Genomic DNA, 24,903 nt, shown 5'->3' on the forward strand with positions numbered 1-24,903 from the left:
TTCTCATATTCGACAAGCATAATGTACCTGCTAAGTGATCTCTTGTGTGTTAAAAGAGCAACACACGGAACACAATTAAAGTGATATACTCTGGAGTCATGAGGAGCAAGTAAGGAATTACTTGCAGGCGAAGATTTATACCCTTATAAATGCTACAGTTCTCGCTATGACATAATGTAGTTGTGATTTACTTTTTTTGTTGCTATAATTCAATGCATTCAACTAATCCATTCTGTTTTACTTAGCTTTTATCAATCAGAAATGGCAACTATAGTTGAAGAAGTTGTTGCTAGAAAATTTTGCGAGATGGTTGTACAAAAGTTATCTAAACAACTAAGCCTTGTCATAAACTTCTAGGAGGACTTTGAATGGTTGAAGTATAAACTTAGGTTCATGAAGGGATTTCTCAAAGATGTTGATCAACAGTGTAGACAAGAGGAGGTTGTAAAGCAATGGTTGAAAGATGTTCAAGACATTGCCTTGCATACAAAGGACATATTTGAGCTCTGTACTATGCAACCTCTCTACACCAGCAGACTTTTAACTGATTTGACTAGTGATCATTTGATTTTTCATTACAGAATGGCACGAAGAATCAACAAGGAAAAAGATAGAGTGAATTTCTTAATGATGAGGGAAGGCAGTTAAACATAGCTTATGATGTTGTGTCTATACAAGAGGCATCAAGTAGCACATTACTGTAAGGAAGCAAATGTGCATAGAATCACTTCCTACACTAATCTTCGAGAGGACAATTATGCAAATTCAACTAACTATTGCAGAGATCTCAAGAAATGCATAATAATATAATCAAAATAACAATGAATGTTTAATACAATGATTATTGTGAGGAAACCCTTCCGAGAGAAAAACCCCACCCTCCAAAACCCGCAAAATGTATTCTCAAATCAAGAAGATTACAATACACTTGCAATGCAAGTTCTTACAGGAGCACATCACCACCTCTTGAACTCGGACTCAAACTTAGAGATACTCCTTCTAGCACCCAGTCTTGCAAACAGAACTTGATTCAAACACCTCCCCAAGCCCTCCTTTTATAGTGATTTACAACTTGGAAACCATTTGTGGTCTTACAAAACTATGGGCCGAAACCATGGGCAAAAGAACCATGCTAGATGTTATCCACTTGTCATTCGTAACTCCAAGAATAGCATTTTCACCCATAATTTTATCTTGTAGTTTAGACCCCCATAAAATTCATATAATGAGGTGTTTGTACTCTAAAAATAGCCCTCCTATATTGTTCTAGGGACTAGACACATTTTTAACAACTCATACACCTTTTTCCAACTCATAAACATGTGAAAAATTCTAGAATTTTCTAGGATTTTCTGAAAAATGCTTGCAAGGTTGAGACACAATTCTCAACATTCTCCCACTTGTTGAATACCTTGCAAGAGTCAGGGGATCTAAAGTGTCATGGACTTAATTGCTAGGGGCTGAGAGGCCCATAGACTCTGAACACCATATGAACTTCTCTGTGCTCACAGGCTTAGTTAATGCATCAACAACATTCACCAAAGTCTCCAACTTCTCCAGCTTCACCTTGTTGTCCTCGACCATATCTCTCACAAAATGATATCGTACATCAATGTGCTTGGTCTTGGCATGAAATGTTGGGTTCTTCGCTAGGTGGATTGCACTCTGATTGTCACTATAAATTGTCAATGCACCCTATTTGAACTCTATATCTGAACACAGTCTCTTTAGCCAGATAGCTTCCTTGCAGGCATGAGTAGCTACTATATACTCTATCTCTATTGTAGATAAAGCGACCACAACTTGTCACTTTCTCATCCAACTGATTGCACCACCGAATAATGTAAACACATATGCACTGGTGGATCTTCTTCTATCAGCATTGCCAGCCCAATCTAAATCCACATAGCCTTGAATATCCAAGGAATGCTCTTTTTTTGTTCCATGGAAACATATAGAGTACTTTGAGGTACCCCGCAAATATCTAAGAACTCTTTTTACTGCATCTCAATGTGCTCTTCCTAGATTAGACATGTAACAGGAAAGAACTCCCACTACTTGGGCAATGTCTGGTCTTGTACAGACCATAGCATACATCAAACTTCCAACAACACTCTGATACGGTACTCGACCCACCTCTTCCATCTCCAATGGGGATGTAGGACACTGTGAGCTAGAAAGCTTTGTTCTCATAGTAACAGGAACACTCAATGGTCTGGAATCTTGCATATTGAATCTTATCAAAATAGTACCAACATACTTACTCTAGCCTAGCCAAAGTTTTTTGTTTTGTCTATCTCTTATAATCTTCATTCCCAGAATGTACCTTGTTGCACCAAGATCTTTTATTTCAAATTTTGTTCAGAGCTAAGATTTTAATTTTGTAATCAAACCTTTTCCTTTGCCAATAAACAACATGTCATCAACATATAAGACAATAACTAGGAAATTGTCACCATCAAACTTGTAGTATATATAGTGATCAGGTTTGGATCGCACAAATCCCAAACTCAATACATATGTATCAAACTTTTGGTACCACATCCTAGGACTTTGTTTTAAACCATACAAGGATTTCTTCAATTTATAGACCAAATGACTTTTACCTTTCACCACAAAGTGCTCTAGTTGCATCATATAAATTTCTTCCTCCAAATCTCCATGAAGGAAAGTTGTTTTCATATCCATCTGTTCAACTTTTAGATCATAAGTTGTTGCAATAGAAAGTAAAAATTGAATGGATTTCATTTTTGCTACATGAGAAAAAATTTCACCATAATCAATTCTTGCAACATGGGAGTAACCTTTTGCAACCAATCATGCTTTATACTTCTCAATGCTTCCATCTGAATCCATCTTCTTTTTGAACACCCATTTACAACCAACAGCTTTTGTCCTTCAGGCAATGGTACAAGGTCCCATGTGTCATTCCTCTTAAGAGCTATCATCTCTTCTTCCATGGCTAGTTTCCAATATTTTGAATCATTCATACCAAGAGCCTCTTCTATAGATTTCGGTTCATCAATATTAGCATTCAAAGCAAATATACACCTCCAATCATCAAGAGAATATTCATACCTTTTTGGTGCTTTCCTCTGTCTACTAGACTTTCGAGCAAGATATGGTTCAGGTTCATGATTAAGTTCTCCCTCTTCCTCTGATGATTCAGAACTCATAGAGCTCTCTTCAACATCTTGTCTTTCTAAGGGCCTCAATTCAACTTTTGTAGATGTAGCAGGAAGTTGAATCACATCTTTCTTTTCTTCCATCTATTATGGTTTTATTGTAATAGGAGAAGGTTTAATTTCTCTAAATATAACACTTCTGGAATAAAATACCTTTTGTGCAACAGGATCCCAAAGCTTGTATCCTTTCACACCATAACTATATCTGATGAAGATACATTTGATAGCTTTTTTGTCCAATTTTGTCTGTTTCTCCTTTGCCACATGAGCATATGCCTCACAACCATAAACTCTCAGATGCCTAAGTGAAGGCTTGTGGTCTGACCATGCTTTCATTGGTGTTTTATCAACAAGAGTGAATGTAGGAGACCTATTTATCAAGTAGCAGGTAGTGGCTACAACTTCAGCCTAGAACTTTTGTTCCAGTCCAACTCCACTCAGCATACTCCTAGCCTTCTCCATCAAGGTCTTGTTCATTCTTTCTGCAACTCCATTCTATTGTGGAGAATATAGAGTTGTCTTCTCTCTTTTAATACCACAATCTTTACAAAATGTGTCGAAATCATTGGAGCAAAATTCACCACCATTATCAGTTCTCAAACACTTTATCTTCTTTTCAATCTGCAACTCAACCATTGCTTTAAATTCTTTGAAACAACTGAAAACTTCAGCTTTACTCCTAAGAAAATAAACCCATGTTCTTTCGCTGAAATCATCAATGAAAGAAACATAATAAACTGATCTACCAATAGAAGAAACATCAACTGAACCAAATACATCTGAATGGATTAGATCGAAAATAAATGAGGACTTATGAGAACTTGAGTAAAACTAAACGCGGTCTTTTTTACTGTAGATACAATGCTCACAAAAATCAAACTCAAGATTGTAGTCATTCAACCCATCAACAAGGTTTTTACTTTTTAAGGTTCGTAGACCCTTCTCACCTATGTGGCTGAGTCTCTGGTGTCATAACATAGTCTTCTCTGCAGGCGGCTTTGATTCAGTAGATAGAGCACCCTTAGGTACCCAAAGACCACAACCATCTGTTGAAAGAGAAACCCTCTCCTTCTCCAACAAACTAGTCCTTTTCACAATCTTATCAGAAGTACTATTGCACTCAACTGTGCATGCATCAAGCTAGTACAATGTACTCAATCTGCTTCCTCTTACTATTACCATAACACCTCTCATTGTTTTTACACCTACTTCAGAAAATTTTACATGCACACCCGTATCTATTAGTTTGTTAATAGATAACAAATTCATCGCTAGTCCCAGGATATGTAAGACACCATCAAATCTTCTAATTCTACCATCAGAAAATTTCACATGAATGCTTCCACAACTAACAATATCAAGAACTGAGTTATCACCCAAATACACCTTACCACCATCAAACTTTTCATACTTACTAATCCAATTTCTATTAGGAGTCATGTAAAAAGATGCACTTGAGTCTATTAATCATGCATTGTCACCTGCATGAGTGGCCAAGGTTGCAATGAAAACATCTCCATCTTCCTTCTCGGACTCAAAATCAAATTCTTGCTTCTTCTTCTTTTTCTTCTCTCCTCTTTGCAATCCTTTTGAAAGTGTCTAGCTTTTCCACAATTCTAGCAAATCGCCTTGGACTTACCAAGAGATTTTGATCTCCCCTTATTCTTGGACTTGGAATGGTCATGTTGCTTTTCATTCTTGTCTCTTTCTTTTGGTCTTCCTCGAACACTCAAAGCCTCTTTGGCATTCAAAGAGACCTTCCTTCTCATCTCAGAAAGTAGAGAACCAACAACATCCTCCATCTTCAAGACAACTCAAGTCCCTATGGCCATGACAAGGTTGTCCCATGAGTCTAGCAACGAACATAGCAAGATTTGACACCTTTCTTCTTCATCCATTGACACCCAAATTGAGGTCAACTGAGTCACCAACATATTAAAACTTTCAAGATGCTTAGAAATCCATCCACCTTCTCCATTCTCGAGGAATACAACTTCTTCCTCAAGAAAATCTTGTTCACAAGTGATTTCGCTTGATAGATCTCACTTAGCTTCTTCCAAAGCTTCTTTGTGATGGGTTCTTCATGGACATTAATCAGAATCGAGTCTGCAAGACACAATCTAATGAGACCTTTAGCTTTTCTATCTGTCACATCAAACTGTGTGACTAAAGTTGGATCTGCGGACCTTAGCTTTTTCTCATAAATTGCATCCCATATATCCTAATCAATCAATAGATCTTCCATCTTCAGCTTCCACATCTTAAATTTTGTGCCAAAAAACTTCTCTACATCAATCCTCCCTGATATGCTTGCCATCTTTGCAATCCTACAACACAGAAATGAAAACCTCTACACAAGCTCCCACTCAAACCTTGATTAGCTCAAAAAACCCTACACCCAACAAATAGAACCAAAACTAGCCAGGCTCTAATACCACTTGTAAGGAAGAAACAGTGCGCGGAATCACTTCCTACGCTAATCTTTGAGAGGACAATTATGAAAATTCAACTAACTATTGCAGAGATCTCAAGAAATGCATAATAATATAATCAAAATAACAATGAATACATAATTCAATGATTACCATGGGGAAACCCTTTCGGGAGAAAAACCCCACTCTCCAAAACCCGCACAATGTATTCTCAAATTAAGAAGATTACAATACACTTGCAATACAAGTTCTTACAGGAGTGTATCACCACAACTTGAACTCGAACTCGGACTTAGAAATACTCCTTCGAGCACCCAATCTTGCAAATAGAACTCGATGATTCAAACACCTCTCGAAGCCCTCCTTTTATAGTGATTTACAACTTGGAAACCATTTGTAGTCTTAATAAGCCATGGGCCAAAACCATGGGCAAAACAACCACACCACATGTTAGCCACTTGTCATTTGTAACTACAAGAATAGCATTTTCGTCCATAATTATGTCCTCTAGTTTAGACCCCCATAAAATTCATATAGTGAGTTGTTTATATTCTAAAAATAGCCCTCCTATATTGTTCTAGGGACTAGACACATTTTTAACAACTCATACACCTTTTTCCAACTCATAAACATGTGGAAAACTACCACAAACAAATTCTAGAATTTTCTAGAATTTTTTGGAAAAAACTTGCAAGTTTAAGATACAATTTTCAACAATTACAAAGAAAAAATTCGAAGAGATGAAGTCTTGTGCCAAGAGATTCACATCCAGTGGGTATAAATGCCAAGGTTGAGCACTTGGTTAGCTTGTTAGAGAATCCTGCAGTTTATGTGATAGTCGTCGTTGGGATGGGTAGCATAGGGAAGACTTTTCTTATGCAACATGTCTTCAATTTCACCAAAGATAGGTTTGAGAATTCCATTTAGCTCTCCATTTTCCAATCATTTTCTATTTCCAAGTTGCAGCATGATTAGTGTCAGACTTAGGTGTAAAGGATCAACTTTATGGAGTGTCTGAACAAAGAGCAAAGGAATTGATTATGCCCACTTGAAAGAAAAGAAGGTTCTCCTTGTTCTAGATGATGTGTGGAAGCCCATTAAAGAGAGCAATTTGATAGAGAAGCTTGGTTTGACAATTGGGAAAAAGTGCAAACTTGTGATCACAACAAGAAACAGAGAAGTCTGTAGAAATGTGAAGGCGGAGATTTATGACATGGAATGTTTTGAGTGAAGAAGACAGTTGGGAATTGTTTTGTATTTATGGCTTTCCTAGGAATCAGGGAAATAAAGCACCTAGGCATCTTGTGGATATAGCTCGCAATGTTGCAAAGGAATGTGGCAACCCGCCACTGGCCATCAAGATAGCTGCAGCATCTCTTGCAAGCACCACATACCCAAGGGAATAGGAGTTCAAGTTAAACAAGCTAAAAGAGTTATTTGCTCTCGATAAACCCATGGAAGTCCTAAAATTGAGCTATGATTTCTTAACTTCACATCTTAGGGCTTGTTTTTCTTATCTCTCTTTCTTCCTGGAAGATGAGAAGATAGACCTGTGAATACCTAGTAAATTTTTGGATAGGAGAGGGCTTCATTCCAGAGGGAGAAAACCAGTGGGATACTGCTTGGAATTATTTATATACACTTGCCAACCTTTGTTTGGTTGAAGTGTGGAGGAAGAATGAAGATTTAGATATAGTTACGTTAATGATGAATTTGAAGGAAAATTTACATAGTTCATGATTTGTTTCTTGACTTGGCTATGTATCTATCTAAAGAAAAAAAATATTCTTTTGATGTTAAAAATGCCTTTACAAAATCCTCTTCCAGGAAATACAGTGTTGATTGGTGCAAGGTTTTGTTACCCAAGAAAGAAATAGTTGATGTTGTCATGGTAGAATGGCTTCCTGCATGTTCTCCTAAAATTCTCCAGACTTTATCATTGTATAGCAATTACATAGAAAAAATTCCCTCAAAGCTTTCAGTAAAGATGGAAGTATTGTGTGTTCTTGACTTGAGAAACAATACATTAATCAATACATTGCTTGATTATGTTGGAAAAATGAAGCTTCTCAAAGTGTTGAATTTGTCAAGGACAAGGATTTCAGAGGTACTAGGGTGTGTTAGAAGGTTGAGGAGTCTTCTCTTTCTTGATGTTTCTTGTTGCAATGAACTAGTGTTGATACCAGTGTGGATAGGTGAACTGAAATCTCTTGAGCATATCAATATATTGCATGGGTCTATTGATTCTTTGCCAAAGGGAATCTCAAATCTCGTATCTCTATGGATATAGGTCTTTTAGGCCCTTGCGCCTCTCTGTCAAAAACAATGGAGTGTTGAAGATAGAGGATGTTGGTAGGATGATCCAGCTACAAGAAATAATGATAGTGCTTGAGAAAGAATCAGAATTGGAAGGTATAAAAGAAGGGATTTTGGGGTATTTGTTGAAGATGGGCCATCTCACTGTTCGCAATAGGTTTTCTCCACACTTTCATCCCCTGTTTCCAAAGAAACTAGAGAAAATGAGAGATCCTGAAAAGCTAGAGATATATAGATTTACTGTGACAAGTAGTTTGTGCAGATTTGGAAATCTAAGGGAACTCAAATTACAATATTGTGAATGGAGTGGTTATCTAGAATTCCAGAATATGCCAAACTTAGTGAGTTTGCAGTTGGAGAATAACTTTAACTTCTTAGAGATGTCAGGGAGTTTCTAAAAGCCGAGTGGGTTTCTAAATCTTTGGTTTTTGTTGATCAGTGATTTCTCTAAAGTGGAGGAATTTCTAGAATTGGAAGATGGAGCCATGCCTCACCTCGAGGTTTTTAAGCTACAGTGGTGTGGGAAAATTGAGAAGAGTTCCAGAGGGATTGGAGAAATTGAAATCGCTCCATGAGTTCAATTATGATGAAATAGGTACAAATGGATTAAGGGAGAGATTAAAGGACGGAGGGGAAGATTGGCAAAAACTTAAAGCCTCTAATCTGTGGGTGGTCATTGCCAATAACGAGTAAAAGTCCCTAATTCACAGGTTGTTCTATGGAGTTCTTTTGTATGAATAAATGTTGATAAGTAGGAGATAATTTCCACAGCAAGTCAAATTGTGATATTGCTATCAAGATTTAACTGTGTGATTTTGAGTCAAACTCATTGACCCATGTTTTATGAGTAGTGATTCAACATGAATCCATCTCTCATGAGAATAAATGGAACACTTAGCACTCATTGGATCTAGGTGATGCTCATAGGGGTGAAGCACTAGGACTTCTCGGGAGGTCACCCATCCCAGTACTACTCCAGCCTGAGCGCACTTAACTACAGAGTTTCCTCCATGGTTAAATCCAAAGCTTGCAACCCTACTTTCAAAACCTTCACCAAGTGTTGTGCCTTATGAACCATTCATTAGAAAGCCCCTTAAGGTCATCAATTGATAAGTAGGAGATAATTTCCACAGTAAGTCAAACTGTGATATTGCTATTAGGATTTAACTGTGTGATGTTGAGTCAAACTCATTGGCCCATGTTTCATGAGTAGTGATTCAACATGAATCCATCTCTCATGAGAATAAATGGAACACTTAGCACTCATTGGATCTAGGTGAGAATAAATGTTGCATATAACATTATTTTGTTTAAATATGAAATTTAACATGTGTAATTATGAATAAATGTTACTTATAACATTATTTTGTTTAAAAATTTAATATGTGTACATTATTAACAAGTGTCACATAGTGGCATGTACTTGCCTTTAGTCATAGTAGATAGTTTAGAAAAAAAATTGTTATAGTTTTATTTCAATTTTAAAAATATATTTTTGCAAATGTTAGTAAAATAGTAAAAATCATGTATATTGTCAAAGATATAATGATAAAATATAATAGACAGAAATGTTTAAAAATTTAAATTAACTTAAATTATTTATTTCAATTAACTCATTAAAATAATAATGTTAGTAAAATTATATATGTATGTGAGATTATTTTTATGTTAGTAAAATTATATATGTATGTGAGATTTTTTTTATATAAATATAATATATAGTTTTGTGATGATTTTTTTAAAATATGTAATAGATTTAATAATAATAATAGTTTTATTAATAATCTATCTCCTAAAATAGTGAAGAGAAAATGAATTTTGGACCTAGCCTTCGGAAAAATGGGTCCTATAACGCAAAAGCAAATCAACCAATCAAATTGATGAAAATCGATTATTGGAATATATGAAATTGATAAGTAAATTTAAAAACTTTAGAAATATCTCGATTGCCCATAAATATTTGCTCGTGATTAGTGTAAATTAATTGAATAGTGGGAGAAAGTGAATACAATAGTATTATTGCCTACCCAAGTACAACAAATGTTACATGTAACATTATTTTGTTTAAATATAAAATTTAACATGTGTACATTATGAATAAATGTTACATATAACATTATTTTGTTTAAATATGAAATTTAACATGTGTACATTATGTCAAAATATTTATCTTATTATTATTTTATATATATTTAGTTTGGATTTCTATTTTACACTTAATATTTAATATTAAAGCTCTGTCAAAATAATATTAAATTTTTAAAATAAATTCATGAAATTGAAATTTTATATTAGAGATTGTTGTCATTATGATAAATTTATCAAAATGTATAAAATTGTTTCACTTTAAATTATATACTAGCACGTGTACCTGTGAAGGGTGTAAGGATTCGCCGATAGCATTATATATATATATATATATATATATATATATATATATATATATATATATATATATATATATATATATATATATATATATATATATATATATATATATATATATATATATATATATATATATATATATATATATAAAACATTATTAATGTTTTGTCATTGTGGAAAACTTGTACATGCGAAGTAGGCAAACCCTCACTCAAACCTTAAGTCAATTCAAACATAACACCCTCCTTTTATTCATAGTATATATTTGGAGAGATGGATTGTTCAATAAATGCCACATAGCTGAAATACATTTTTGAAAAAATCAAATATAACTTACTAATGAAGGGCAACACCACCCTTACCAACTCACAACCAAAATCACAACAATATGGAGACAGAGAGATGACAAAATTCTTCATAAAGCATCCATTAATACTTGAAATTCATTACAATATGAGAGAGCTTTCAAATCAAGAGCTTCACAAAGAGCTTCCACCAAGAGAAATTCCACAATGAAGAGATCACACCTTGAAGCTTCACTGCAAGAGCTTCTACTTAAAGAGCTTCCAACTAGCTTGCACGCCAAGAGATTCTACAAGAAGAACTTTCACAAAGAAGAGTTTCACCAAGAAGATATTTCCTCCCAAGATCTTACAAACCAAGGTCTTTCAACTCCAAGCTTGCTTACAAGAGATTACACCATGAGAGTTGGATTACAAATGCTCATAAGTCTTTCTTATATAGGCACTTACCACCCAAGATATTACAAACACAACCAATGTGGGATAAAAGGTAAATACAACTACCTTAAAACAAATATTAAATTCCCACCCAAATACAACTAAACACCACCATGTGGCCCAATTAGAAAATTACATTTCTTTTGTGGATCACAACAAATATTAAATGCATAATTTAAGGAACTTTCCACAAACTTCTAAGATACCACCTACACACCTCGATAAATGAAATGACATCCATTTTTCTTATTCTTCTATTTATGCCACCTATGCATCTTGAAAATAGAAATTCCTCTTTTTCTCCTTTTTTCTATTTTTAAATTTTGAAATTATTTTCCTCTAACTTTCGTCACTTTCTCTCTCCTCCAATTTATTTATGTATTAATAATTTAATTTTGATCATACCCCATTTTTTCGTGATGCAAGATGCTCTTGCATCAAACACCCATGGTAGGAAAAATTTTGTGGATATGAATTTACAAAATGAAGTAGCCACTACTGACATTTTTTTCCTTCTCTTCCAAGACCTAGCTAGAACAAGTATCTGCTGCCGATATATTTCCTTCTTCCTTCATTTTCAACATGTAGCTAGAAGAATTGTATGTTGCTGAAAATATTCCTCCGCAATGAACTTTGTCCAAGTATAACTCTCATCCTCCTCCAATCTTATAGGATTTAATAAATCTGTAATAAACTCAACAACACCGTACAAATCTTTCTTTACATACCACACATCACTAAAAAGTTCCTCATATAAACCATCATCATTATCTTTCAAATTCATCTCAAATTCAGCATCCCATGATTCATAGAAATTTACCTCTTTCACATCTTCATCTTTGATTTCTTCTTTCATGTCTTCAACAAGGCAAGTAACTGCTTCACTTGTTTGACTTCCAACTAAGGAATTGTATGCACCCTCTACTGTTGTAGTCTTTGAATCATCTTTATCTTCTTCTGGCTCACAAATCTGATCATCTTCATACTCTTCATCTTCTTTTTCACCTTCTTCAACTTCAAGTTCACAAATATTAATATCTTCATCCTCTTGCTCTTCTTTTGTATCACATTGTAATACTCCACTGGATCTTCTATCCTTTCCACATCCAAAGAATTATTAGCATCTCTTTTCTAGTGACGTGCTCTTCTCTTTCATAACTCTGCTTCTAATTCATTCACTTGTTTTTGCAAATCAAAGAATGCAACTCGCAATGCCTCTTGATTTCTTGCTCTAATTTTCTCAAGTCTAGGAATCCTCAGAATCCATCCAATCACAAAAGTCATTTTCTTCTTTCTCTTCTCCCTGCTCAATTCTATATAAGAAAAATCTTCTTGCAACACAAGGACCTCGTATAAATTGTCTCACAATCAGTGATTTGTCTACACAATTAAGAACTTCTTCTTGAAAAACTTCACCCAACCCAAGGTCCTAGTGCAAACTACCTAACATTCGGTGATCTATCCACACAATTAGGAACTCCCTCTCTAATACCACTTGATGAAGGGCCACACCACCCTTACCAACTCAACCAAAATCATAACAATATGGAGACAGAGAGATGAAAAAATGCTTGATAAAGCATCCATTAATACTTGAAATTCATTAGAATATGAAAGAGCTTCCAAAAAGAAAGCTTCCAAATCAAGAGCTTCACAAAGAGCTTCCACCAAGAGAAATTCCACAAAGAAGAGATCACACCTTTAAGCTTCACTACAAAAGCTGCTACTTGAAGAGTTTCCAACTAGCTTGCACACCAAGAGATTTTACAAGAAGAACTTTCACAAAGAAGAGTTTCACCAAGAAGATATTTCCTCCCAAGATCTTACACACCAAGGTCTTTCAGCTCCAAGCTTGCTTACAAGAGATTACATCATGAGAGCTTGATTACAAATGCTCATAGGCCTTTCTTATATAGGCACTTACCACCCAAGATATTACAAACACAACCAATGTGGGATAAAAGGTAAATACAACTACCTTAAAACAAATATTAAATTCCCACCCAAATACAACTAAGCATCACCATGTGACCCAATTAGAAAATTACATTTCTTTTGTGGATCACAATAAATATTAAATGCATGATTTAAGGAACTTTCCACAAACTTCTAAGATGCCACCTACACACCTTGATAAATGAAATGACAACTATTTTTCTTATTTTTCTATTTACGCCACCTATGCACCTTGAAAATTGAAATTGCTCTTTTTCTCCTTTTTTTCTATTTTGAAATTATTTTCCTCTAATTTTTGTCACTTTCTCTCTCCTCCAATTTATTTATTTTTTAATAATTTAATTTTTGATCATACCCCCTTTTTCGTGATGCAAGATGCTCTTGCATCACTTACCTGAACCAGTATATTCTTAAAATATGAACAATAAATAAATCACTAATTAAGTGGTATCGGGAGTGAACAAAACACGTTCTCAGCAAATATTTAAAAATGAGACTTTTAGACCACCTTGCACACTACGAGTTCTACATAAAGCTCCATAAATGCGAAAAGGTCGAAAGGTTAGCTTTAAGCTCTTCAATCAGCAATAGAGGTTCGCCAAAAAAAATGGCAAGTTTCAAAGTACAAATTAGGATTTTTAGGTGCCCTAAGTTGACCTAAACAGTTACTAGGACATCTCCCCTATATTAAATGGAGCATAATATTCCAAATATACAATTACTTTTTAACAGTTAAATTACCATTTTCTAAGGTAGAAATGAATAGCTCTGAGTGACCCAACATTTTGTAGTGTGAGGCCAAATGTTTCACACATATCAATACTTTCCTCATTGTCCAAAGAAATGGACTAACTAAAATCTCTTCACATTGTTTATCCATGAACAAGGCTAAAAACATTAGATCAAAAGTCTCATCATAGTGCAAAAAATATACACAAAATCAAAAAGATTAAAGTAACGAATGTACAGAAATCAAAGTATGTTACTAATTGTAGTCATAGGGCACAAAAATTTGACTTATAACAATCCAAATACATTGGGAAGAGGAGAAATAATATTTTTACATGATGTTCAAACAATGATATAAAGGGATTTATTCAAGTCAGCGCATAAACAGTGCATCATATAGCTCTAAAAGACAACACCTGGGCAAAAAAGTATACAACAATGTGACCACCTAGTTTATCTTTCTTTTATTAGTGTTTAAATGAGAATTTGGGAGGTATTCTACTAATCTACAAAAAGAGGGATAGCACCAATCTTTATCATTCTATGGTGGAGATATTTATGGAGTCATATAATGAGACTAATGGAATATGTAAGATAAAAGGTGTTAAGTGATGAGCTAATTTTGTAGAGATAATACATAATGAAAATTGTGTTTGATACTAACACATAAGAGTAAATACACATAAGAAGCCATAAGGTTACAAGAGCATTATACATGTTTAACAGTGTATTTAGCAAAACTCAAAGCCAAAGAGGATGTCTAGGAAGCCCTTGTTTGACACATTTTTCATAGGGATTACACAGAGAACATTTGCAATTTTCTTCTTCATAGAAAACCATGAATTTTCCAAGGTTTTTACTTAATTAAGATTTGAGCTGAATATTTCTCTTGTGTAAATTTCGTTGGTGCTACTCAACATCCATGTTTTTCAGTCGCTGCATGACTTTTTTACACTCTATCATTTAACTCATCTACACATATTTGGTTGCTCCTCTAGTATTTCCTTGCAATCTTGTTATGACAGAGAAATCTTAGCCTCTATCGTAGCGATAGCCCTGTCTAAAATAATCTCATCAGTTATACTTTTCTTCACAAACTTCGAAAAAAATGTGCACAAATTCTGAGGCCTCAATCTCAGCTCTAATTTTTTATCATGATTCTCAAACAACTACTGTGAGGTTACATATGTTTGATCAGTTGCAATGATAGAACCGCTAAGAACGCCATATCTTATGTTGATTCCTAAGATCATATTGCATACAACCAAAAAGATAGGTCAGCTTGTTGGTGACTATGTTTTTAAATGCTAACTGGTCAAATAATTTCCAATTTTCGGGAAATGCTTTGAAGACATTCTCCAACGTGACATTCTCCGGCATAAGATCGTCGGGAAATCCGAACAAATCAGTGAAGGTTTCTCAAGGAGTGAAGCCTATCAGCTTAATAAAATCTTTCTTTAACAAATTTATATTTAACTTATTAATTTTATTTTAGAAATAATTTATTTTTAATATATAAAATATATATAAATTTTGATTTAAAATATTTTATTCTAATACAAAATAATTGTGGGTTGATATGATACTTCGATCTAGATCCTATGCCTTGTCCAAACAAACATATTGAAAAAAATTTGTATTTGAAATGATTAATAGAATTTCATTGAAGGAAAATACTAATTTTGATATTTTTTAATTATTTTTTAAAAGAACCTTGTATTAAAATATAATAAAAATTTGTGAGAAAATTTAATTATATTAAAAATTTGTTTTAAAGACAATTATTGTTATAATATATTTTAACAAATTATTAAAAAAATATTGATTCAATTTTTATTTTTATTTTTTAATGGTAAAAGGTGTAGACTAAGATTCAATATTTAACTTTATTGTAATTTTTTTTTTTTGAGAAACAATCATTTGTTAATATAAATTTTATTTTTGTAATAAATTACTTTTCAATAATAATCAAAATAGCTTTGGGAGCATCTTGTGGTGTAATGTTAATGGTGCAACTATGGTTCAAAATCTGACTTGGCCCAAATAAATGGCTGTTAGATTGGTGTGTTAAAAAATAAAATTAAAATAAGTTTTAATTTCAATTTACAGTATTTTTTCATATTAATTCTCATAAAGCCATATTAAATACTATGATAAAATAATTTGTCTTCACCTTGTTTTCTTTTAATTTCTCATAAAAAAATTTCCTTCTATTTTACGAATAGCTTTTTGTATTGGAGTTTTTTGGGTCCTCAAGGTGGATAGAAGGATTGAAATGGATAAAAGAATGTTTTTTAATGTTTTTCTTAGTTTTCAATTTCATAGTTAGTTTTTAAAAATCTTACTTATATCTTGAATCTTTGATGCAAGTTTTTAAGCTTGTTTCTCTTGTTCCAATAGGTTTGGTTTTCCTTTGCTAGGACTGAGATCATGTATATAATTCAACTTATCCAATCAATAAACTCTTAGAAAAATGAAACTTAGTACAAATAGATAGGCCAAAGCCCAAATCATAAGAATAACCCCCATATGAATGTGTCATTCCTTGTGAACATATAAGAGGATTGATGAAACATGTTACAACATAGAACAATGCACCTATTCATATCACATGTCATATATCTTCATTGCAAACTGCATCTCTCTAACGTGACCGTTAAAACAAGAAAGTCATAATAGGACCAAACCAATTTCAATATATCTTCATCTTGGAACATAATATCATGATGCAAACCTAGACATAGGGAGTCCATGATGCCTGATATAATCACTCAAAATTGGTTATCTAGACTATGAGCCCCCTTTTTATCAATTTTGCATAATTTATCCATTGCTTATTCTTGATCAAATCATTACTTTTCTATTTATTAAATTATAACATATAGTTTGACCACTTTATCTGAAGTCTTTATTTAAGTAAAAGAACTTGATCCCTTTCAATTAAATAAAATCCTCAAATCCCACTTTATTCCAATGTGCACATCAAAAGGCATTTTCCTATTTTAAAAAATAAACAAAAAAAGTTTTTTGTCAACACTTGAATGCACACATTTCTATGTGAGAGGAATCTTTATTTTCAAAATAGCTTTAATTCTCCTCCACACATCTTTTTCCTATTAAAGTCAATCATTAATCTTCATTAGTTGAGATTCTTGTGCACATGGATCACTCAAGATGCACTCTCCATCCTTGATTTTGCCTCTTATTCTCTACTATCCATTTTTCTTTAAAAGAGAGGCTCTCTCCTCATTCTCTCATCTTGTTCATTTGTGCTAACATTATGCTACAGGTTTTCTTGGTGAGTTTGGAGCTTTTGAAGAACTTGAAACATTCTTGCACTTGCATTCTCATACTTAAATCATGGCTTACTTGCATGTAGCTTAGCTTTCTCTATGCTCTGGCTTAGATCACATAGCTTAAGTAGGAGGCTTTGTAACTCTCTTTGTTAGCTTGCATATTATTCTAGTGTATCTTGCATTTGCATAAATTGATTCTTGGATATTAGCTTCCTTGCTCTTATCTTTGAGTCTCTCATTCTATGGTGCACTTTGCAAGGGTTGCATAGCTTGGTTCATTTGAGAGTCACCCTCTCATAGCTTCTTGCATGTTATAGATAGAGAGCTCTAAATCACCATTCAAGGTTCTTAATCCATTGGATCCCTTGGATAGAATGATTTAGAAGAGTGTACTAATTTTTGGTATACATTTCTTTGGCACCCACTATAGGGCTAGAACCAAGTTTCTAGCTCCATTTTCTTGCATTTCTTTGAATTTAGTAGTTTTATTTCTTTAATGTTAGTTGCATTTCTCATTTGTGATTTTTTACAGCCACTAATTGGATCTAATCAAGTGGTTTTGCAGGATTCTTACTTTGGTTTTAAGGCTAACCCTTGTGTAGATTGATTTGAAGGTAAAAACCTAAGATTTTGAAAGATTTGATCATATCTTCCATTTGGCTTAGTATTTTATGTTGAAATTATTTTTGCAAGTTGGCAATAGATTAGAGATGACTCAATCACAAATTCAAATTTTTTTGAGTTGATATGTGTGAGTTATAATTTTTTCTTTTTTTTCATAAAATAAATATTTTTAGCAGCAAATCAACATTTTTTAAAGAAAATGTTACCTTTTTGGAAAGGTCTCTTAATTCTATAGGGGGTTAGTTCTTTGTGTTTGAATTGACATACGATAAAATGACTCAACAACTTAATTTTGAAAAATTGGTTTGTTTTGGTAAAATGGGTCCCTAGGGCATAAATTAAGAGATATCTTTGAAATTATTGCATTTTTCGACATATCTCTTATATTTACTATAGGTCTATTCTCTACGTTTTCATTTGTGGGTTTAAAATCATAGCATAAAGATCCAATCTTATTGACTAGGTCAAAAAGCAAAAAATAAAAAATAAAAAGAGCATTTTGTGATTAGGTTGCTGCTTATTTGCACAAATTTCAATGCATGACATGAGTTTTCATTTTGTATGGAATCAACTAGTTCAATGCTTCTTCTTTTTAATCATCATATTTCTTCATGATTTCATGCACTTGATTGAAGTTTGTGAAGGCAACTTAGAGGTCAAATGAGTAAATAATGAAAAAATTGGAAAGGGTGAAATCAAGGTGCATATGTTCCAAACCTTCTTATTTGAATTGTAAAAAGTGATCATTTTCTTCCTTTTTCATTTTAAAATCATTTATTTCTTTTGGTTAACCTATTTGGTGTGTATTCCCAACACCAAAAAGGACTTAAAATCAACCATTCACATTTGGATTTGGACTTAAAATGAACTCTTTTGTCTTTCAATCCCCAAGCTGTTCTTATTTATGTTTTCTTCTTGCATCCTTGTTAAGGAGTTTTAGGGGAACATAAATAAGGGGTCTTGTTTTTTTATTTTTAGGGGGCCTACCTATAGAAGTGATCATTCTAGGGGACAACCTCAACTCTAGTGTTCCGACAGAGTATAAATAGAGGGGCTTGAATATAAAGACATGCCACTTGGAAGTAGAAATATTGTCAATCTTTGTTAAGCCCCAAAGAACTTTATACCTTTGGGAAGTGGAGGTGGAGATAGGATTACCGTTAACTTCTAACTACTTGATAGTGTTCTCTTTCATCTACATATTTGGGCATCATGTGCCTTGTGTATATCAAGGACATCCCCTAGTTGAGCTTGTGCATCCTTAAAGAAACTTGAATAGGTTGTTGGTTTTTTTGATGTGCTTGAATGTTTAGAACCTTCCCCACCTTTGAACAAAAGGGGAAACATCAACCAAATTGAGCCTTAGGAAATTTCTCTTTGCATGGTTTCATTGTGTGCTTTTATTTTTTACTCAAAAAAATCATAAAACATCAAATGCTCAAAAAAACAAAGTCCAAAACTTTTTCAAACAAATCGAAACATCAAGTCTAAACATTTTTCTTATGTTACTTACTAGGGCTTTGCTATGTCTCTAGTGTTTGAACTTGCTTTAAATGGATCTTTGGTCTTAACACTCTTGGTCTTTTCCACCTTCTTGGTCTATGTTAGCATACTAGGACCTTCTTTTTCGCTGAAAAAAGTTACCTTGATCTCTTGACTACACTCTTTGATTGGAAAATGTGTTCACTTGTCATTCCACTTACTCTAACTACTTTGGCTACTTGGCTTCTTGTCTAGCTCTTGGCTTGAGTCGCAAGTGTCGTAAATTACTTATATACTTTGCTTGACAAGTTACTTTAATCTATCTCTGCTACTTTGGCAAGTGAAAACTCTACCTATCTAGTTTGGACATCAAGTTATCTTGTGTCAAGTCTTATTATCTTCTTCTAGTCTCCTTCATGCTTGAATTTTAATCTACCACTATGGGATTTAAACCTTCTTATACCAAACCTCAACCAAGTCTAGATGATCATGAGCTCCTACATATCATTCAAGCATTTCAAGATCTATACGCTTGATACTAACAACTAGAAGAGACAAATGATCTTGCTTACCTTCGTATCACTAGGCACATAATAGAAATGAAATCTAAACTTGAGAAAGGTTAGAGGAAAGAACCAAATCCTCACATGAATCTTCCTTTAGACCTTTATGTAATGATCCCATCTTTTGGCCTTCACGTTCTTTTAGTAGTTGACCAAGTGTGTGTGCATTAGCCTTGTTCTACATGGTCCCGAGGGCTAACGAAGGGTTTAATGGGATCCTAGAGTGTTTTGGCCTAGTCCTTTCCAGTTTGGGCCAAAACGAAGTTGATTTACTCAGTTTCAGGCATACTTACTATTTTTAGTAAGTTGGCAGGACACAGTGCAGGTCAATTTTGGTGATTGGATTCGATACTCTTCGGTGAGAGCTTTCTGATGAGCTATCACTCGCATTATTCGGAGTCCGATTGCTAATACATTTTAATGCCTGAAGTTTTATTAAAGTAACGTCTAATTTTATTGTAAAATATTAAAGTGTTACTTTAATATTTATTTTATGGTGATGTGTACCCAAGGGAGACATAAAGGGTATTTTATTATATGTTTTATATATTACACATTTTTTATCCCACATTGCCCATATGAGTTGAGCGGACCCTTGGAAATAGAATAAAAGGAAGCATTTGTGGCTTCATTAGACAGGTTGAATATGAGAAGAAATTGGTGTGTGAGTTGCAGCTCCGTTCTTGGCATTTGAGGACGTCTATCCTCTCTTGTAACATTCTAGACGTCATTCCCTTGGGGTTTGGCCTTTGGAATTCTTTGTTATTGGCTTCATTATCAGGCAGTTTAGTTGCATTTCCGGCTAGAGGCAGATTTGATATTTTGCTCATATCTTCTTCACTACTTGTCCGACGCTTATGCCGCTTGGAGGGAATGGTATTATGAAGGTAGTGGACTGATTGGAGGACAAAGTATTGTAGCAGCAAGTTTGTAAGCATGGGTTGGAGTATTATGTCAATACTGCTGAAGTAATTAGTGAGTTGATAAATCTGCCATGTATTTGGTTTTATGAATTCTGAAAATAACATTTTATTAGCAGCAGTTCATTTCCATTTTGCATATTATTGTAGTTTATTTCTTGTTTATGTTGTATGATACCAATTCCATGCACGAAACACAACAAACAAATAAACGTTTGATTTTCGGAGTTATAAGGGGTTTAAAACATTAAACGGAGAAATAAGAAGTTGAATGCAAACTGTTTGACATAATTCCTTTCAGCAATTTGGTTTAGTTATTTGGGACATCCAAGGGTGCCCATTACACTTTACATGCATGTGATTCATCTTATCTAAGGTCATCATCTTCTTTTAGGTCTACATATTCTACTCTAAGGCATCAATTGTCTTCATCTTCTAGATCCAAAGACCCTTCTAGAGAACAAGCATGTGATACCTTCTTTGAGCCTATGCCATAATTTCATTATAAGCCTATCTTTGACCAATATGGTGAAGACATAAATGCATCCTATTTTCTTGATGAACAAAAAAAAGACCCTTAGAAGATTCTTTTGGTGTCATTTTGCAAACACTCCTTGCTAATGAGTTCCTCACATTGCCTAAATCTAACTCATATGGAAACCCATTCTTGGACATCTATTGTGCTTATCATCAACATAATGGTCATAGTACTTCAGATTGGATGGAGTTGAAACATAAAGTCTAATATCTTATTGATGATGGGATTGTTGATATTGGAGCATCTAATGACTCGTGTAGTGAGGATACTTCTCTTGAGCAAGATCATGTTGATGAACCCAAGTGTAGTGATGGTTTTCCTTGATATCTCCACTTCTTCCAACATGCATGAACTTCCTAAAACTTCAAATCTTTCCAACGTGCCTCCATTAAACAAAGTACCTAATGCTTTCTGTGTTGACTAGGCCTATCCTCAAGGACTACCTCTAAAAGAAACTCAATCTAATCTACACTTGGTTGCAACCCTTTCCCATACTACTAAGACTAAAGATTATCAACCTTCATGTGATGATATGCCTAATATGCCCATTTTAACTAGTCCTTCATTGTCCCTTCAAGATCCTATTATTAAAACCTCACATATCCCTTGCCCTTTGAAGTGGCTCCATGTCAAGAGGACTCTCAAAAGGCTAAAAATATATACGTCAAGAAAGATCAAATCAAGCACCCTTTCACCTCCTTCAAGATGTCACCCTTCCATATTCTATGTTTTACCCACCTCCTAAGTATGATGATACCACTTCCACTACTTCCATTGAGCTTATTGAAAATTATGAGAAAATCACTATACCTATGCTATCCAAAGAAACTTGCCAAGATCAAAGTATTTGTTCCTCTAATTGTTGTACTTCTCCATACCCACTTTAATACTATGCTCAAGCTTCAAATTCTCTTACTAAGAATATTGGTCCTACCAAAGTTACTAATGAGCTTATTGGTGGCCTTGGTCATATTACTCACTCTAAAGATGTTGATACTCCTAATCATTATCCCTTTGCATTTCCTAAGTCTATCCTTGGTCCTTATTCATCTAAGATAAAGCCTTCAAACCTTTCATCCATATTGGGGCCTTATGTTCCTCCATCTCCCATGCCTTTTAATCCTAGCTTATCACCCACTTCTCTCATCATACCTCAAGATCAACAAAGATACTCGTCCTTGAACCCTTCACATCCACCTTTCCATCTAAACCAATCATATTAGCCTTATTCATCCATAAATCTCAAGTCTTTGGAAGAAATTTGGATGACCAACTTAAGAATAAACTACTAAAAATTGTAGATATGTGACTAATTTTGATCACGTGACCAGTAGTAGTTTATTGTTGAACATTTATCTCATGGCCAAATTTATGACTAAACTATTTCAATCATTGATTTGGTTTTTGATTTGATCATTGATTTGGTCGTTTATCGTTGTTAATTGGTAGTTTATTTGATTATTTATTATGGTTAACTAGTAGCTTATTTGGTCATTTATTATTGTTAATCAGTTGATTATTTGGTCATTTATTTGATCATTTATTTACTATGTTATTTGATCATTTATTTGGTAGTTGATTTTGTCATTTATTTGCTTGTTTATTTGTTTAATCATTAATTCAACCATAATAGGGCATGATGGAATTGAACCACCATCCTCTTAATTGTAAAGAAGATGATCTTCCATTTAGCTAGCACCCATGAGATAATAAGTGTGTCATGTATATTGTATTCAAGGATATAATATATTGGTGCTAGTTTTGATGTAAATATTCAAAGATATAATAGTAGAACTCTACTCTACATTTTGTGTGTCTTTGATCTTATGAATTAAGATTTTCATTTTTTAATATAGAAAGAAACTAAAATAATAAGTTGTGCAACAAAAAATAATAAGATGAAAAGAAAGTGGATTTCATTCAAGAACGATTAATGACAATCTAGCAAGCATGTCAACTTATTACTTTGGCCTTATCATATGCAAATCACTGGGTTGCTTGCAATATCATATAAAGCATTCACCAAAAGAAGATAATGTGCAATCATTAAATTGTAAATATTTCTCACATGACATTCACTATTAACATCATAAACATTCATTCCCTTCTGTCTTTTGATCACTCATTTCATGAAGATGGTCTACTCTTGTTTGTTTTTCTCCTTTGTAATGAACTCTTTTATTGATACAATAATTAATTTATCACAAAACACCATTTTCTACAATTAGGATGAGGTACCAAACTTTCTTCTTCCAACAATCAACTTCAATTTTGATACCAAGTTAACTATTTTTAATTGTTCCTTCACATAAATAAAATTTATAGACTAGAATTCAAAATATTTTTGCCAAACTCAACACATCTTACCAAGTCGTTTGGACCACTAGGTGCAACTTTATTGATGTTCCCTCACAAATCTTGCAAGTCCTTTAGCCAATAAAAAAGAACATCTCAGAGGGTGAGCTTGGATGGAAACAAAATTTATCTACTACTGAGGACATGGATTTTCTATTAGAGCTTGAAGATTTCAAATATAGTTTGCACAATACAACCACTGAATGAGAATATAAAATAAAGAACAATTATTTAACTACTTTAGTTTTGAATTTCAATAAAAATTAATGAAAATATTTTTAAAACCATATCATTCATTTTTTTAAACTAATTCATTAGTCTACTTAGAGTGAAAGCCTTCTAATCAAGAAATCTAATTATCCTAGCATTAAATTCACAATTCTACATTATTCACCTGTACTATTACACTCCCAGTAAAGTCACATATTTACATAAAAGAATAAACATGTTACACTCCCAATAAAGTCACATATTAACATAAAAGAATAAACATGTAAATAGGAAATAAGAAAGATGAAAGGAAAATGCATGCATCACAAATATCAACAATAAGGTGTAACATTTAAAAGGGAATTCAAATTTTGACAATAAGGTAGAAATATTCATTTGTATAACAAAGGCATAATTAAAATATATATATTTTAATCACCTTAAAAAACAAAAACAAAAAAGTAAAAGTTGAAGTAGTGGAATACTGGCTGGAATTATTTATATGGGTTTGCCAACCTTTGTTTGGTTGAAGTAGAGGAGGAAGAACATAGATTCGGCTATGGTTTACTTGAATTGAAGAAATATTGCATAGTTTGTGATTTGCTTCTTGACTTGGCTGTGTATCTGTCTAAAGAAAATAATTGTACTTTTGATGTTGAAAATGCCTTCACACAATCCCATTCCAAGAAATGCAGTGTCAATTGGTACAAGGTTTTGTTGCCCAAGAAAGGGATAAATTCTGATGTCATGCTAGAAAAGCTTCTTGCATATTCTCTAGACTTTATCATGGTATACCAATTCCATAATTAGAATCCCCTCACAGTTTTTAATTCAATAATTAGAATCCCCTCACAATTCTTGATTTGAGCAAGAGTAACATTAATGCATTGCCTGATTGCATTGGAGATATGAAGCTTCTCAAAGTGTTGAATTTGAATTGCCTGGTTTTGGGCTAGAGTTGTGTTCCAGATTGAGAATAATTCCTGAAGGATTGGAGAAATTAAACATGCTCAAGGAGTTCAGATACGAGTATATTAGTGAGGAGAACATATTAGAGGAGAGATTGAAGGAAGGAGGGGAAGATTGGCGAAAACTTAAAGCCCAGAATCAGAAGGCCATCATCGAGAAAGCTACTGAGATGCATTAATGAAATGTGCGTCACCTTGTTA

General features: G+C 33.6%; 1 pseudogene; it reads left to right on the forward strand.

Annotated features, from left to right (window-relative positions):
- The first annotated feature begins 261 nt into the window (after positions 1 to 261).
- Positions 262 to 24,881, forward strand: LOC149564707 (disease resistance RPP13-like protein 4; annotated as a pseudogene).
- The last annotated feature ends 22 nt before the right edge of the window (positions 24,882 to 24,903 follow it).

Source organism: Cupressus sempervirens, chromosome 3 (assembly GCF_028749045.1).
Source record: "Cupressus sempervirens isolate cs-2001-9-10 chromosome 3, ASM2874904v1, whole genome shotgun sequence".
NCBI classification, from domain to species: Eukaryota; Viridiplantae; Streptophyta; class Pinopsida; order Cupressales; family Cupressaceae; genus Cupressus; species Cupressus sempervirens.